Raw genomic sequence first — 15,291 nt, forward strand, 5'->3', positions numbered from 1 at the left:
CGGGAGGGTGCGTGGCAAGGGGGAGCTGGGGGAGGGGCAGCGGCCCCCCTCACGGCTGACCCCACTCACCCCGGGGAGCCTGACCCCTCCGGCCCCGGGGAGCCTGCGGGAGCCGCCAGCGGCAGAGCTCCTGAGTCGCACGTGTCCCCGGGGGACACAGAGGTCGAAGGAATCAGCTTAGAGCAGTGGAGACGCCTCCAAGAGCACAAGCGGCCGAAGCCGGCCTTCGACCTCCGGAAGATCCAGTCAGCTCTGCCTGCCGGAGCAGTCGTGATTCACCAGTCCAACCACGGAGAAGGGAGAAACGGCAAGCTGCCAGAACAGGAGCACGACCGGCTCGGCCGTCCCAGAACGGACAGCCCGCCTCCGGGCCTCACGAGCGTTGGCAATGGCCCTTGTGCCAGCGGGAGGGCCTGAGCGACCAAGAGGAAGAACAAGAAGCCGCAGCCATCTCTGGGGCTGTGGCGGTAGGTAGGCTCTGAGGCACATGCATGCAGACGCACAGGCACACTCTGCGTGCGGCACGCCCTGTGTGACCCACCAAGTGTTCCGGCGACGAGCGAGTTCCTCTCGGCGGTGTGGCTGGTGCAGCCTCCTGGAAAAAGGCGGGGCCTGCAGTGTGCCCGGGGCCACGGTGTTCACCTGGATCACGCTGAGCAGCCGAGCTCTCGAGGGCTGTCTCTGCTGGGAAGTTCCTGGGGAGGATGGGGTGCGTGACCGCGTTTGAGCACGATCCGAGGGCCTCGCACTTCTGCGGGGGTGGGAGAGTCCTCTCTGGACGGGACTTTGGATGTTGGTTTGCCTTTCTTTCCCGGTCTGCATTCTCTGGCCTTACTGCTGGCCTCTGGTGAGTGATGCGGCAGGGTGACGCCTCGCAGTATGCCCACAGCCAACGGAGCAAGTAGACCATCTCCTGAGCCCTCCGGGGGGCAGGGAGGAGCGGGTGCAGGTCCGTGAATCATCTCCTTCTGGCTGGCCAGGCTCTCAAAAACGCCACACACGTCGAGCAGGGTCCGGGGAGAAGATGGGCGAACAGGCTCTATATGTGGAATGTCCTTGGGAGGTGTAGTGCTACTTGGGAAAGGGACCTTCGGCAGGAATGACGCAGGGATGTGTTCGTCACCGGCGGGACACTCGTGCACAGAGTTGCCTGGGCTCCATTTCCGGTGCAAGGAGACTGCTGCAGAACCTCCAAGTGCCAAACGGGACAAGTGATTCACCGTGCCACGAGCATCACCAGCAGCACCACAGGCACCAACACGAAGGCCAAGGGGAGAAAGGCGACCCATGGAGTCCCAAAGAAACTTCTCCACCAGCATGGCACAGAGGCCTAAGTGGAGACGGGTCATGCAACCATTGCTTTCTGAAAGCAAAGGTCCTCCCCACACTGAGGAAAGACCCAAGCCCGCCCTAGATTGGGAGAGCAAGACAACTGGACACCCGAGTCTGCCCATCCTACCTGTCAGTCAGTTGTCTCGTCCAGCTTGGCCCCGGACAAAAGCGGGTGGACGCCATGAGACGCGGCCGGCCTCTGAAGTGTCTGGGCCGGTGGGGAAACTGTCCTCTCCTAGCTGCTTTCCCTCCTGCCTCGTGATCCCGTGACCTGGTGGAGGGGCGCCCGAGGACCCTTATCAATCCCCTCTTGCGGTTTCTTTCTTTCTCTTGGTTGCCGGCTTCAAACCCAAAACCCTCCATTAAACGGTGGATCTGGAATTAGCGATTTAGCATGTTGGACCTAGAGGGACAACTGTGGCTCCTGACTGCGCTAGTCGGCTTGGCAAGGAACAGAGAACGTTCCGCTGGCTCCTTCCCCCCGCACGGTTACCTACAAAGCACCGTGCCCACCACACGCAGAGACGAAAAAGAATGATGAGCAGTACCTTTGCCCAAGAACACGAACAAGCGTGCCCTGGACGAGGAAGTCGAGCCACCCACAGGCCGCCCTCAGTATCCCCACCAGTCTTCCTCTGCCCCATCGCCTCAAATGAACTTACTGCTTGCCCCATCTACACCCTCTGAAGAAGAGGAAGAAGAAGAAGACGACGAAGAAGAAGAAGGAGACAGAAAAGGAGAAGGAGGTGAAGAAGTTGAAGAAGGAGAAGAAGGAGAAAACAGTGATTGGAATGGCGTGGCAGAGGGAAGGGGATTGTCGCCTGATGCTGGGGGAAATCTGTGCAAAAGAGAGACAAATACTGGCTGATCTGGCTTCTCTGTGCCATAGGAAGGAGGCAAAAGGACAGCAAGTGTGTGAGCACGTGCGTCATAAAGCACAAAGCAGTAGGGTCCTGGGATGGGATGGGGCAGCGGGAGGTGGGAGGGGTGCAATAGGCTAAGGAAGAAAATGGGGTCACGACCGTCTTTTCCTAGTAAGGATCAAAGGAATCACCACATCAGCTATGGGAAACCCATGAACTGTGGAACGCCCGTAGTGTTGGAAGGCAAGCACAATATCCAGGTCGGCAGAGCAAACAAACATACATGTCACACGCCAAGAAGGAAACCAACAGTCATCCTCTTCCAGGAGGGAAATCTCTTTATACCTTAAGTTATAGTGCGTTTTGAGCCCCTACATTGGAAAGATGACTCTAAAAGTCAACTAGTGTAATTAAGGTAGAAACAGAGAATAATATCAAGCAAAAATAAATAAATAAATAAATAAATAAAATGAACAGACAATACAAAAAAAAATAACCAATAATAAATGAGCGAATACCCCCCCCCCCCAAAAAAAAGAAGCAAATAATAAAGAAGACAACTAAGGTTGGAAAGGAGCTGAAGAAATGAATCCAAAGTTTCAGCGAGCCTGTGACTTTCTGAAGGAGCTCGCTTTGGACCATAACCAACGGCCCTGAAGGGAGAGAAGCATATGTGCCACAGTCGCGGCATGTTTTGGTGCCAGGACCCTGAACGCTAGAAGAGTGGCTCGTGAGAAACCATAGAAATTGGAGTGGACCTCAGTCGAGAGCAAAGTTGAGGCAAGGGTTTCTTGTTGTCCGGGGAGGGGTTGTCCTCAGGCAGGGGACTGGGGTGGGGAGAGCCCTCAAGGAGAGAGGGTAGGTGGGCAGACATGTCTTTCCACAAGTGTGTTAGGACCTGAAGGGCGAGCCCACGGAATTCCTCCCCAGCCCACATGTGTGCGCTAAACTTGGAAGCCCTGCAGTGACTGTCTAGCAGGCAAGTCTGGAAGGCCAAAGGCCCCGGGATTCATTTGCATCCTGAGCCCTTTGGTCCAGGGCCAGATCGGAAGTACGTGCGGGGGTTCGTCATGGGGAATTCCCGGAGAAAAGTGTCGGTGGTGGAATGTCGGGAGTGGGAGTGAGCACGCCCTGGGACGCCTCAGCCAATGAGGATGTTGCGCGTGCGGGGGTGGGGCCGTGGGAAAGCCATGAAAGGCCCGAGGGGGCGGGGCCCAGGCCCTTTCTCAGAGAAGCACCCTCTGAGGGAAGGAGGCTTCATTGTGCAGAGGCAGGTAGGAGACGGAAAGACTCGTGGGCCTTGTTTGCAGAGACCCGGGGGCTGCTTCTGCGCACGGGGGAGGTGAATGTCCTTCTCCCTTCAACGTCTTCCCCGGAGGGCAAGGTTGTCGGCCCAGTGCCGCGGGTGTGGAAACCCTTTGGGAACCCTGTGTCCGTGAGGGGTCGTGGCCGGCGGTCGGGCGGCCCCAGAGGTGTGACTTCGCTCATGGGTCAGCAGGGCTGGTGCCTGGCCACCAAGTCGCCCTGAATTGGAGGGGGCCGTGGAGGGTCTGGGCTGGGCTTCATATTCTGGGGAATACCTGCTACGTGAATGCAGCGCTGCAGTGTCTGAGCCACACGCCGCCCCTGGCCAGCTGGATGGTGTCCCAGCAGCACGCCACCCTCTGTCCGGCCAGCACCTCCTGCACGCTCTGTGCCGTGCGAGCTCACGTGACCCGAGCCCTCCTTCAGCCGGGAGAGGTGATCCGGCCCCGCAAGGACCTGCTGGCGGGCTTCGAAAGACACCAGCAGGAAGATGCCCACGAGTTTCTGATATTCACTCTGAATACCATGCAGCAAGGGTGCTTGAGTGCATCTCAGCTGTCGGGCCATCCCTCCGAGGACACCACCCTCATCCGTCAGATCTTTGGCGGGACTTGGAGGACTCAGATCCAGTGTGTCCACAGCCTCGGAGTCTCGGACACGTTCGATCCTTACCTGGACATCAGTCTGGATATCACGGCGGCTCAGAGTGTGGAGCAAGCTCTGAGAGAGCTGCTGAAGCCCGAGAAGCTGGACGCTGAAAACGCCTATGACAGTGGCGTTTGTCCCCGGAAGGTGCCTGCCACCAAGAGGTTGACTTTGCACAGCACGTCCCAGGTCCTGGTGCTGGTGCTGAAGCGGTTCACACAGGTGAGCGGGGCCAAAAGGGCTCAGGAAGTGCGCTCTCCCCAGTGCCTCGACCTGCAGCCCTACACGTCTGAGCGGAAGGCAGGCCACTGGGCTACGTGCTCTATGCCGTGCTGGTGCACTCCGGCTGGAGCTGTGAGCGAGGACACTACTTTTCTTACGTGCGAGCGGGCAACGGCCAGTGGTATAAGATGGATGATGCCAAGGTGAGCGCCTGTGACGAGAGTGCTGCCCTGAGCCAGAGCGCCTACGTGCTCTTCTACTCCCGGGAGGGTGCGTGGCAAGGGGGAGCTGGGGGAGGGGCAGCGGCCCCCCTCACGGCTGACCCCACTCACCCCGGGGAGCCTGACCCCTCCGGCCCCGGGGAGCCTGCGGGAGCCGCCAGCGGCAGAGCTCCTGAGTCGCACGTGTCCCCGGGGGACACAGAGGTCGAAGGAATCAGCTTAGAGCAGTGGAGACGCCTCCAAGAGCACAAGCGGCCGAAGCCGGCCTTCGACCTCCGGAAGATCCAGTCAGCTCTGCCTGCCGGAGCAGTCGTGATTCACCAGTCCAACCACGGAGAAGGGAGAAACGGCAAGCTGCCAGAACAGGAGCACGACCGGCTCGGCCGTCCCAGAACGGACAGCCCGCCTCCGGGCCGCACGAGCGTTGGCAATGGCCCTTGTGCCAGCGGGAGGGCCTGAGCGACCAAGAGGAAGAACAAGAAGCCGCAGCCATCTCTGGGGCTGTGGCGGTAGGTAGGCTCTGAGGCACATGCATGCAGACGCACAGGCACACTCTGCGTGCGGCACGCCCTGTGTGACCCACCAAGTGTTCCGGCGACGAGCGAGTTCCTCTCGGCGGTGTGGCTGGTGCAGCCTCCTGGAAAAAGGCGGGGCCTGCAGTGTGCCCGGGGCCACGGTGTTCACCTGGATCACGCTGAGCAGCCGAGCTCTCGAGGGCTGTCTCTGCTGGGAAGTTCCTGGGGAGGATGGGGTGCATGACCGCGTTTGAGCACGATCCGAGGGCCTCGCACTTCTGCGGGGGTGGGAGAGTCCTCTCTGGACGGGACTTTGGATGTTGGTTTGCCTTTCTTTCCCGGTCTGCATTCTCTGGCCTTACTGCTGGCCTCTGGTGAGTGATGCGGCAGGGTGACGCCTCGCAGTATGCCCACAGCCAACGGAGCAAGTAGACCATCTCCTGAGCCCTCCGGGGGGCAGGGAGGAGCGGGTGCAGGTCCGTGAATCATCTCCTTCTGGCTGGCCAGGCTCTCAAAAACGCCACACACGTCGAGCAGGGTCCGGGGAGAAGATGGGCGAACAGGCTCTATATGTGGAATGTCCTTGGGAGGTGTAGTGCTACTTGGGAAAGGGACCTTCGGCAGGAATGACGCAGGGATGTGTTCGTCACCGGCGGGACACTCGTGCACAGAGTTGCCTGGGCTCCATTTCCGGTGCAAGGAGACTGCTGCAGAACCTCCAAGTGCCAAACGGGACAAGTGATTCACCGTGCCACGAGCATCACCAGCAGCACCACAGGCACCAACACGAAGGACAAGGGGAGAAAGGCGACCCATGGAGTCCCAAAGAAACTTCTCCACCAGCATGGCACAGAGGCCTAAGTGGAGACGGGTCATGCAACCATTGCTTTCTGAAAGCAAAGGTCCTCCCCACACTGAGGAAAGACCCAAGCCCGCCCTAGATTGGGAGAGCAAGACAACTGGACACCCGAGTCTGCCCATCCTACCTGTCAGTCAGTTGTCTCGTCCAGCTTGGCCCCGGAGAAAAGCGGGTGGACGCCATGAGACGCGGCCGGCCTCTGAAGTGTCTGGGCCGGTGGGGAAACTGTCCTCTCCTAGCTGCTTTCCCGCCTGCCTCGTGATCCCGTGACCTGGTGGAGGGGCGCCCGAGGACCCTTATCAATCCCCTCTTGCGGTTTCTTTCTTTCTCTTGGTTGCCGGCTTCAAACCCAAAACCCTCCATTAAACGGTGGATCTGGAATTAGCGATTTAGCATCTTGGACCTAGAGGGACAACTGTGGCTCCTGACTGCGCTAGTCGGCTTGGCAAGGAACAGAGAACGTTCCGCTGGCTCCTTCCCCCCGCACGGTTACCTACAAAGCACCGTGCCCACCACACGCAGAGACGAAAAAGAATGATGAGCAGTACCTTTGCCCAAGAACACGAACAAGCGTGCCCTGGACGAGGAAGTCGAGCCACCCACAGGCCGCCCTCAGTATCCCCACCAGTCTTCCTCTGCCCCATCGCCTCAAATGAACTTACTGCTTGCCCCATCTACACCCTCTGAAGAAGAGGAAGAAGAAGAAGACGACGAAGAAGAAGAAGGAGACAGAAAAGGAGAAGGAGGTGAAGAAGTTGAAGAAGGAGAAGAAGGAGAAAACAGTGATTGGAATGGCGTGGCAGAGGGAAGGGGATTGTCGCCTGATGCTGGGGGAAATCTGTGCAAAAGAGAGACAAATACTGGCTGATCTGGCTTCTCTGTGCCATAGGAAGGAGGCAAAAGGACAGCAAGTGTGTGAGCACGTGCGTCATAAAGCACAAAGCAGTAGGGTCCTGGGATGGGATGGGGCAGCGGGAGGTGGGAGGGGTGCAATAGGCTAAGGAAGAAAATGGGGTCACGACCGTCTTTTCCTAGTAAGGATCAAAGGAATCACCACATCAGCTATGGGAAACCCATGAACTGTGGAACGCCCGTAGTGTTGGAAGGCAAGCACAATATCCAGGTCGGCAGAGCAAACAAACATACATGTCACACGCCAAGAAGGAAACCAACAGTCATCCTCTTCCAGGAGGGAAATCTCTTTATACCTTAAGTTATAGTGCGTTTTGAGCCCCTACATTGGAAAGATGACTCTAAAAGTCAACTAGTGTAATTAAGGTAGAAACAGAGAATAATATCAAGCAAAAATAAATAAATAAATAAATAAATAAAATGAACAGACAATACAAAAAAAAATAACCAATAATAAATGAGCGAATACCCCCCCCCCCCCAAAAAAAAAAGAAGCAAATAATAAAGAAGACAACTAAGGTTGGAAAGGAGCTGAAGAAATGAATCCAAAGTTTCAGCGAGCCTGTGACTTTCTGAAGGAGCTCGCTTTGGACCATAACCAACGGCCCTGAAGGGAGAGAAGCATATGTGCCACAGTCGCGGCATGTTTTGGTGCCAGGACCCTGAACGCTAGAAGAGTGGCTCGTGAGAAACCATAGAAATTGGAGTGGACCTCAGTCGAGAGCAAAGTTGAGGCAAGGGTTTCTTGTTGTCCGGGGAGGGGTTGTCCTCAGGCAGGGGACTGGGGTGGGGAGAGCCCTCAAGGAGAGAGGGTAGGTGGGCAGACATGTCTTTCCACAAGTGTGTTAGGACCTGAAGGGCGAGCCCACGGAATTCCTCCCCAGCCCACATGTGTGCGCTAAACTTGGAAGCCCTGCAGTGACTGTCTAGCAGGCAAGTCTGGAAGGCCAAAGGCCCCGGGATTCATTTGCATCCTGAGCCCTTTGGTCCAGGGCCAGATCGGAAGTACGTGCGGGGGTTCGTCATGGGGAATTCCCGGAGAAAAGTGTCGGTGGTGGAATGTCGGGAGTGGGAGTGAGCACGCCCTGGGACGCCTCAGCCAATGAGGATGTTGCGCGTGCGGGGGTGGGGCCGTGGGAAAGCCATGAAAGGCCCGAGGGGGCGGGGCCCAGGCCCTTTCTCAGAGAAGCACCCTCTGAGGGAAGGAGGCTTCGTTGTGCAGAGGCAGGTAGGAGACGGAAAGACTCGTGGGCCTTGTTTGCAGAGACCCGGGGGCTGCTTCTGCGCACGGGGGAGGTGAATGTCCTTCTCCCTTCAACGTCTTCCCCGGAGGGCAAGGTTGTCGGCCCAGTGCCGCGGGTGTGGAAACCCTTTGGGAACCCTGTGTCCGTGAGGGGCCGTGGCCGGCGGTCGGGCGGCCCCAGAGGGGTGACTTCGCTCATGGGTCAGCAGGGCTGGTGCCTGGCCACCAAGTCGCCCTGAATTGGAGGGGGCCGTGGAGGGTCTGGGCTGGGCTTCATATTCTGGGGAATACCTGCTACGTGAATGCAGCGCTGCAGTGTCTGAGCCACACGCCGCCCCTGGCCAGCTGGATGGTGTCCCAGCAGCACGCCACCCTCTGTCCGGCCAGCACCTCCTGCACGCTCTGTGCCGTGCGAGCTCACGTGACCCGAGCCCTCCTTCAGCCGGGAGAGGTGATCCGGCCCCGCAAGGACCTGCTGGCGGGCTTCGAAAGACACCAGCAGGAAGATGCCCACGAGTTTCTGATATTCACTCTGAATACCATGCAGCAAGGGTGCTTGAGTGCATCTCAGCTGTCGGGCCATCCCTCCGAGGACACCACCCTCATCCGTCAGATCTTTGGCGGGACTTGGAGGACTCAGATCCAGTGTGTCCACAGCCTCGGAGTCTCGGACACGTTCGATCCTTACCTGGACATCAGTCTGGATATCACGGCGGCTCAGAGTGTGGAGCAAGCTCTGAGAGAGCTGCTGAAGCCCGAGAAGCTGGACGCTGAAAACGCCTATGACAGTGGCGTTTGTCCCCGGAAGGTGCCTGCCACCAAGAGGTTGACTTTGCACAGCACGTCCCAGGTCCTGGTGCTGGTGCTGAAGCGGTTCACACAGGTGAGCGGGGCCAAAAGGGCTCAGGAAGTGCGCTCTCCCCAGTGCCTCGCCCTGCAGCCCTACACGTCTGAGCGGAAGGCAGGCCACTGGGCTACGTGCTCTATGCCGTGCTGGTGCACTCCGGCTGGAGCTGTGAGCGAGGACACTACTTTTCTTACGTGCGAGCGGGCAACGGCCAGTGGTATAAGATGGATGATGCCAAGGTGAGCGCCTGTGACGAGAGTGCTGCCCTGAGCCAGAGCGCCTACGTGCTCTTCTACTCCCGGGAGGGTGCGTGGCAAGGGGGAGCTGGGGGAGGGGCAGCGGCCCCCCTCACGGCTGACCCCACTCACCCCGGGGAGCCTGACCCCTCCGGCCCCGGGGAGCCTGCGGGAGCCGCCAGCGGCAGAGCTCCTGAGTCGCACGTGTCCCCGGGGGACACAGAGGTCGAAGGAATCAGCTTAGAGCAGTGGAGACGCCTCCAAGAGCACAAGCGGCCGAAGCCGGCCTTCGACCTCCGGAAGATCCAGTCAGCTCTGCCTGCCGGAGCAGTCGTGATTCACCAGTCCAACCACGGAGAAGGGAGAAACGGCAAGCTGCCAGAACAGGAGCACGACCGGCTCGGCCGTCCCAGAACGGACAGCCCGCCTCCGGGCCTCACGAGCGTTGGCAATGGCCCTTGTGCCAGCGGGAGGGCCTGAGCGACCAAGAGGAAGAACAAGAAGCCGCAGCCATCTCTGGGGCTGTGGCGGTAGGTAGGCTCTGAGGCACATGCATGCAGACGCACAGGCACACTCTGCGTGCGGCACGCCCTGTGTGACCCACCAAGTGTTCCGGCGACGAGCGAGTTCCTCTCGGCGGTGTGGCTGGTGCAGCCTCCTGGAAAAAGGCGGGGCCTGCAGTGTGCCCGGGGCCACGGTGTTCACCTGGATCACGCTGAGCAGCCGAGCTCTCGAGGGCTGTCTCTGCTGGGAAGTTCCTGGGGAGGATGGGGTGCGTGACCGCGTTTGAGCACGATCCGAGGGCCTCGCACTTCTGCGGGGGTGGGAGAGTCCTCTCTGGACGGGACTTTGGATGTTGGTTTGCCTTTCTTTCCCGGTCTGCATTCTCTGGCCTTACTGCTGGCCTCTGGTGAGTGATGCGGCAGGGTGACGCCTCGCAGTATGCCCACAGCCAACGGAGCAAGGAGACGATCTCCTGAGCCCTCCGGGGGGCAGGGAGGAGCGGGTGCAGGTCCGTGAATCATCTCCTTCTGGCTGGCCAGGCTCTCAAAAACGCCACACACGTCGAGCAGGGTCTGGGGAGAAGATGGGCGAACAGGCTCTATATGTGGAATGTCCTTGGGAGGTGTAGTGCTACTTGGGAAAGGGACCTCCGGCAGGAATGACGCAGGGATGTGTTCGTCACCGGCGGGACACTCGTGCACAGAGTTGCCTGGGCTCCATTTCCGGTGCAAGGAGACTGCTGCAGAACCTCCAAGTGCCAAACGGGACAAGTGATTCACCGTGCCACGAGCATCACCAGCAGCACCACAGGCACCAACACGAAGGCCAAGGGGAGAAAGGCGACCCATGGAGTCCCAAAGAAACTTCTCCACCAGCATGGCACAGAGGCCTAAGTGGAGACGGGTCATGCAACCATTGCTTTCTGAAAGCAAAGGTCCTCCCCACACTGAGGAAAGACCCAAGCCCGCCCTAGATTGGGAGAGCAAGACAACTGGACACCCGAGTCTGCCCATCCTACCTGTCAGTCAGTTGTCTCGTCCAGCTTGGCCCCGGACAAAAGCGGGTGGACGCCATGAGACGCGGCCGGCCTCTGAAGTGTCTGGGCCGGTGGGGAAACTGTCCTCTCCTAGCTGCTTTCCCTCCTGCCTCGTGATCCCGTGACCTGGTGGAGGGGCGTCCGAGGACCCTTATCAATCCCCTCTTGCGGTTTCTTTCTTTCTCTTGGTTGCCGGCTTCAAACCCAAAACCCTCCATTAAACGGTGGATCTGGAATTAGCGATTTAGCATCTTGGACCTAGAGGGACAACTGTGGCTCCTGACCGCGCTAGTCGGCTTGGCAAGGAACAGAGAACGTTCCGCTGGCTCCTTCCCCCCGCACGGTTACCTACAAAGCACCGTGCCCACCACACGCAGAGCGGAAAAAGAATGATGAGCAGTACCTTTGCCCAAGAACACGAACAAGCGTGCCCTGGACGAGGAAGTCGAGCCACCCACAGGCCGCCCTCAGTATCCCCACCAGTCTTCCTCTGCCCCATCGCCTCAAATGAACTTACTGCTTGCCCCATCTACACCCTCTGAAGAAGAGGAAGAAGAAGAAGACGACGAAGAAGAAGAAGGAGACAGAAAAGGAGAAGGAGGTGAAGAAGTTGAAGAAGGAGAAGAAGGAGAAAACAGTGATTGGAATGGCGTGGCAGGGGGAAGGGGAATGTCGCCTGATGCTGGGGGAAATCTGTGCAAAAGAGAGACAAATACTGGCTGATCTGGCTTCTCTGTGCCATAGGAAGGAGGCAAAAGGACAGCAAGTGTGTGAGCACGTGCGTCATAAAGCACAAAGCAGTAGGGTCCTGGGATGGGATGGGGCAGCGGGAGGTGGGAGGGGTGCAATAGGCTAAGGAAGAAAATGGGGTCACGACCGTCTTTTCCTAGTAAGGATCAAAGGAATCACCACATCAGCTATGGGAAACCCATGGACTGTGGAACGCCCGTAGTGTTGGAAGGCAAGCACAATATCCAGGTCGGCAGAGCAAACAAACATACATGTCACACGCCAAGAAGGAAACCAACAGTCATCCTCTTCCAGGAGGGAAATCTCTTTATACCTTAAGTTATAGTGCGTTTTGAGCCCCTACATTGGAAAGATGACTCTAAAAGTCAACTAGTGTAATTAAGGTAGAAACAGAGAATAATATCAAGCAAAAATGAATAAATAAATAAATAAATAAAATGAACAGACAATACAAAAAAAATAACCAATAATAAATGAGCGAATACCCCCCCCCAAAAAAAAAAAAAGAAGCAAATAATAAAGAAGACAACTAAGGTTGGAAAGGAGCTGAAGAAATGAATCCAAAGTTTCAGCGAGCCTGTGGCTTTCTGAAGGAGCTCGCTTTGGACCATAACCAACGGCCCTGAAGGGAGAGAAGCATATGTGCCACAGTCGCGGCATGTTTTGGTGCCAGGACCCTGAACGCTAGAAGAGTGGCTCGTGAGAAACCATAGAAATTGGAGTGGACCTCAGTCGAGAGCAAAGTTGAGGCAAGGATTTCTTGTTGTCCGGGGAGGGGTTGTCCTCAGGCAGGGGACTGGGGTGGGGAGAGCCCTCAAGGAGAGAGGGTAGGTGGGCAGACATGTCTTTCCACAAGTGTGTTAGGACCTGAAGGGCGAGCCCACGGAATTCCTCCCCAGCCCACATGTGTGTGCTGAACTTGGAAGCCCTGCAGTGACTGTCTAGCAGGCAAGTCTGGAAGGCCAAAGGCCCCGGGATTCATTTGCATCCTGAGCCCTTTGGTCCAGGGCCAGATCGGAAGTACGTGCGGGGGTTCGTCATGGGGAATTCCCGGAGAAAAGTGTCGGTGGTGGAATGTCGGGAGTGGGAGTGAGCACGCCCTGGGACGCCTCAGCCAATGAGGATGTTGCGCGTGCGGGGGTGGGGCCGTGGGAAAGCCATGAAAGGCCCGAGGGGGCGGGGCCCAGGCCCTTTCTCAGAGAAGCACCCTCTGAGGGAAGGAGGCTTCATTGTGCAGAGGCAGGTAGGAGACGGAAAGACTCGTGGGCCTTGTTTGCAGAGACCCGGGGGCTGCTTCTGCGCACGGGGGAGGTGAATGTCCTTCTCCCTTCAACGTCTTCCCCGGAGGGCAAGGTTGTCGGCCCAGTGCCGCGGGTGTGGAAACCCTTTGGGAACCCTGTGTCCGTGAGGGGCCGTGGCCGGCGGTCGGGCGGCCCCAGAGGTGTGACTTCGCTCATGGGTCAGCAGGGCTGGTGCCTGGCCACCAAGTCGCCCTGAATTGGAGGGGGCCGTGGAGGGTCTGGGCTGGGCTTCATATTCTGGGGAATACCTGCTACGTGAATGCAGCGCTGCAGTGTCTGAGCCACACGCCGCCCCTGGCCAGCTGGATGGTGTCCCAGCAGCACGCCACCCTCTGTCCGGCCAGCACCTCCTGCACGCTCTGTGCCGTGCGAGCTCACGTGACCCGAGCCCTCCTTCAGCCGGGAGAGGTGATCCGGCCCCGCAAGGACCTGCTGGCGGGCTTCGAAAGACACCAGCAGGAAGATGCCCACGAGTTTCTGATATTCACTCTGAATACCATGCAGCAAGGGTGCTTGAGTGCATCTCAGCTGTCGGGCCATCCCTCCGAGGACACCACCCTCATCCGTCAGATCTTTGGCGGGACTTGGAGGACTCAGATCCAGTGTGTCCACAGCCTCGGAGTCTCGGACACGTTCGATCCTTACCTGGACATCAGTCTGGATATCACGGCGGCTCAGAGTGTGGAGCAAGCTCTGAGAGAGCTGCTGAAGCCCGAGAAGCTGGACGCTGAAAACGCCTATGACAGTGGCGTTTGTCCCCGGAAGGTGCCTGCCACCAAGAGGTTGACTTTGCACAGCACGTCCCAGGTCCTGGTGCTGGTGCTGAAGCGGTTCACACAGGTGAGCGGGGCCAAAAGGGCTCAGGAAGTGCGCTCTCCCCAGTGCCTCGACCTGCAGCCCTACACGTCTGAGCGGAAGGCAGGCCACTGGGCTACGTGCTCTATGCCGTGCTGGTGCACTCCGGCTGGAGCTGTGAGCGAGGACACTACTTTTCTTACGTGCGAGCGGGCAACGGCCAGTGGTATAAGATGGATGATGCCAAGGTGAGCGCCTGTGACGAGAGTGCTGCCCTGAGCCAGAGCGCCTACGTGCTCTTCTACTCCCGGGAGGGTGCGTGGCAAGGGGGAGCTGGGGGAGGGGCAGCGGCCCCCCTCACGGCTGACCCCACTCACCCCGGGGAGCCTGACCCCTCCGGCCCCGGGGAGCCTGCGGGAGCCGCCAGCGGCAGAGCTCCTGAGTCGCACGTGTCCCCGGGGGACACAGAGGTCGAAGGAATCAGCTTAGAGCAGTGGAGACGCCTCCAAGAGCACAAGCGGCCGAAGCCGGCCTTCGACCTCCGGAAGATCCAGTCAGCTCTGCCTGCCGGAGCAGTCGTGATTCACCAGTCCAACCACGGAGAAGGGAGAAACGGCAAGCTGCCAGAACAGGAGCACGACCGGCTCGGCCGTCCCAGAACGGACAGCCCGCCTCCGGGCCTCACGAGCGTTGGCAATGGCCCTTGTGCCAGCGGGAGGGCCTGAGCGACCAAGAGGAAGAACAAGAAGCCGCAGCCATCTCTGGGGCTGTGGCGGTAGGTAGGCTCTGAGGCACATGCATGCAGACGCACAGGCACACTCTGCGTGCGGCACGCCCTGTGTGACCCACCAAGTGTTCCGGCGACGAGCGAGTTCCTCTCGGAGGTGTGGCTGGTGCAGCCTCCTGGAAAAAGGCGGGGCCTGCAGTGTGCCCGGGGCCACGGTGTTCACCTGGATCACGCTGAGCAGCCGAGCTCTCGAGGGCTGTCTCTGCTGGGAAGTTCCTGGGGAGGATGGGGTGCGTGACCGCGTTTGAGCACGATCCAAGGGCCTCGCACTTCTGCGGGGGTGGGAGAGTCCTCTCTGGACGGGACTTTGGATGTTGGTTTGCCTTTCTTTCCTGGTCTGCATTCTCTGGCCTTACTGCTGGCCTCTGGTGAGTGATGCGGCAGGGTGACGCCTCGCAGTATGCCCACAGCCAACGGAGCAAGGAGACGATCTCCTGAGCCCTCCGGGGGGCAGGGAGGAGCGGGTGCAGGTCCGTGAATCATCTCCTTCTGGCTGGCCAGGCTCTCAAAAACGCCACACACGACGAGCAGGGTCCGGGGAGAAGATGGGCGAACAGGCTCTATATGTGGAATGTCCTTGGGAGGTGTAGTGCTACTTGGGAAAGGGACCTTCCGCAGGAATGACGCAGGGATGTGTTCGTCACCGGCGGGACACTCGTGCACAGAGTTGCCTGGGCTCCATTTCCGGTGCAAGGAGACTGCTGCAGAACCTCCAAGTGCCAAACGGGACAAGTGATTCACCGTGCCACGAGCATCACCAGCAGCACCACAGGCACCAACACGAAGGCCAAGGGGAGAAAGGCGACCCATGGAGTCCCAAAGAAACTTCTCCACCAGCATGGCACAGAGGCTAAGTGGAGACGGGTCATGCAACCATTGCTTTCTGAAAGCAAAGGTCCTCCCCACACTGAGGAAAGA

At 58.8% G+C, this 15,291-nt stretch overlaps 1 pseudogene; it reads left to right on the plus strand.

Moving 5' to 3' along the window:
- Nucleotides 1-13,034: 13,034 nt before the first annotated feature.
- On the plus strand, nt 13,035-13,894 carry LOC133072990 (ubiquitin carboxyl-terminal hydrolase 17-like protein 6; annotated as a pseudogene).
- Nucleotides 13,895-15,291: the final 1,397 nt, after the last annotated feature.

The sequence above is a fragment of the Dama dama genome, chromosome 18 (genome assembly GCF_033118175.1).
Source record: "Dama dama isolate Ldn47 chromosome 18, ASM3311817v1, whole genome shotgun sequence".
Lineage (NCBI taxonomy): Eukaryota > Metazoa > Chordata > Mammalia > Artiodactyla > Cervidae > Dama > Dama dama.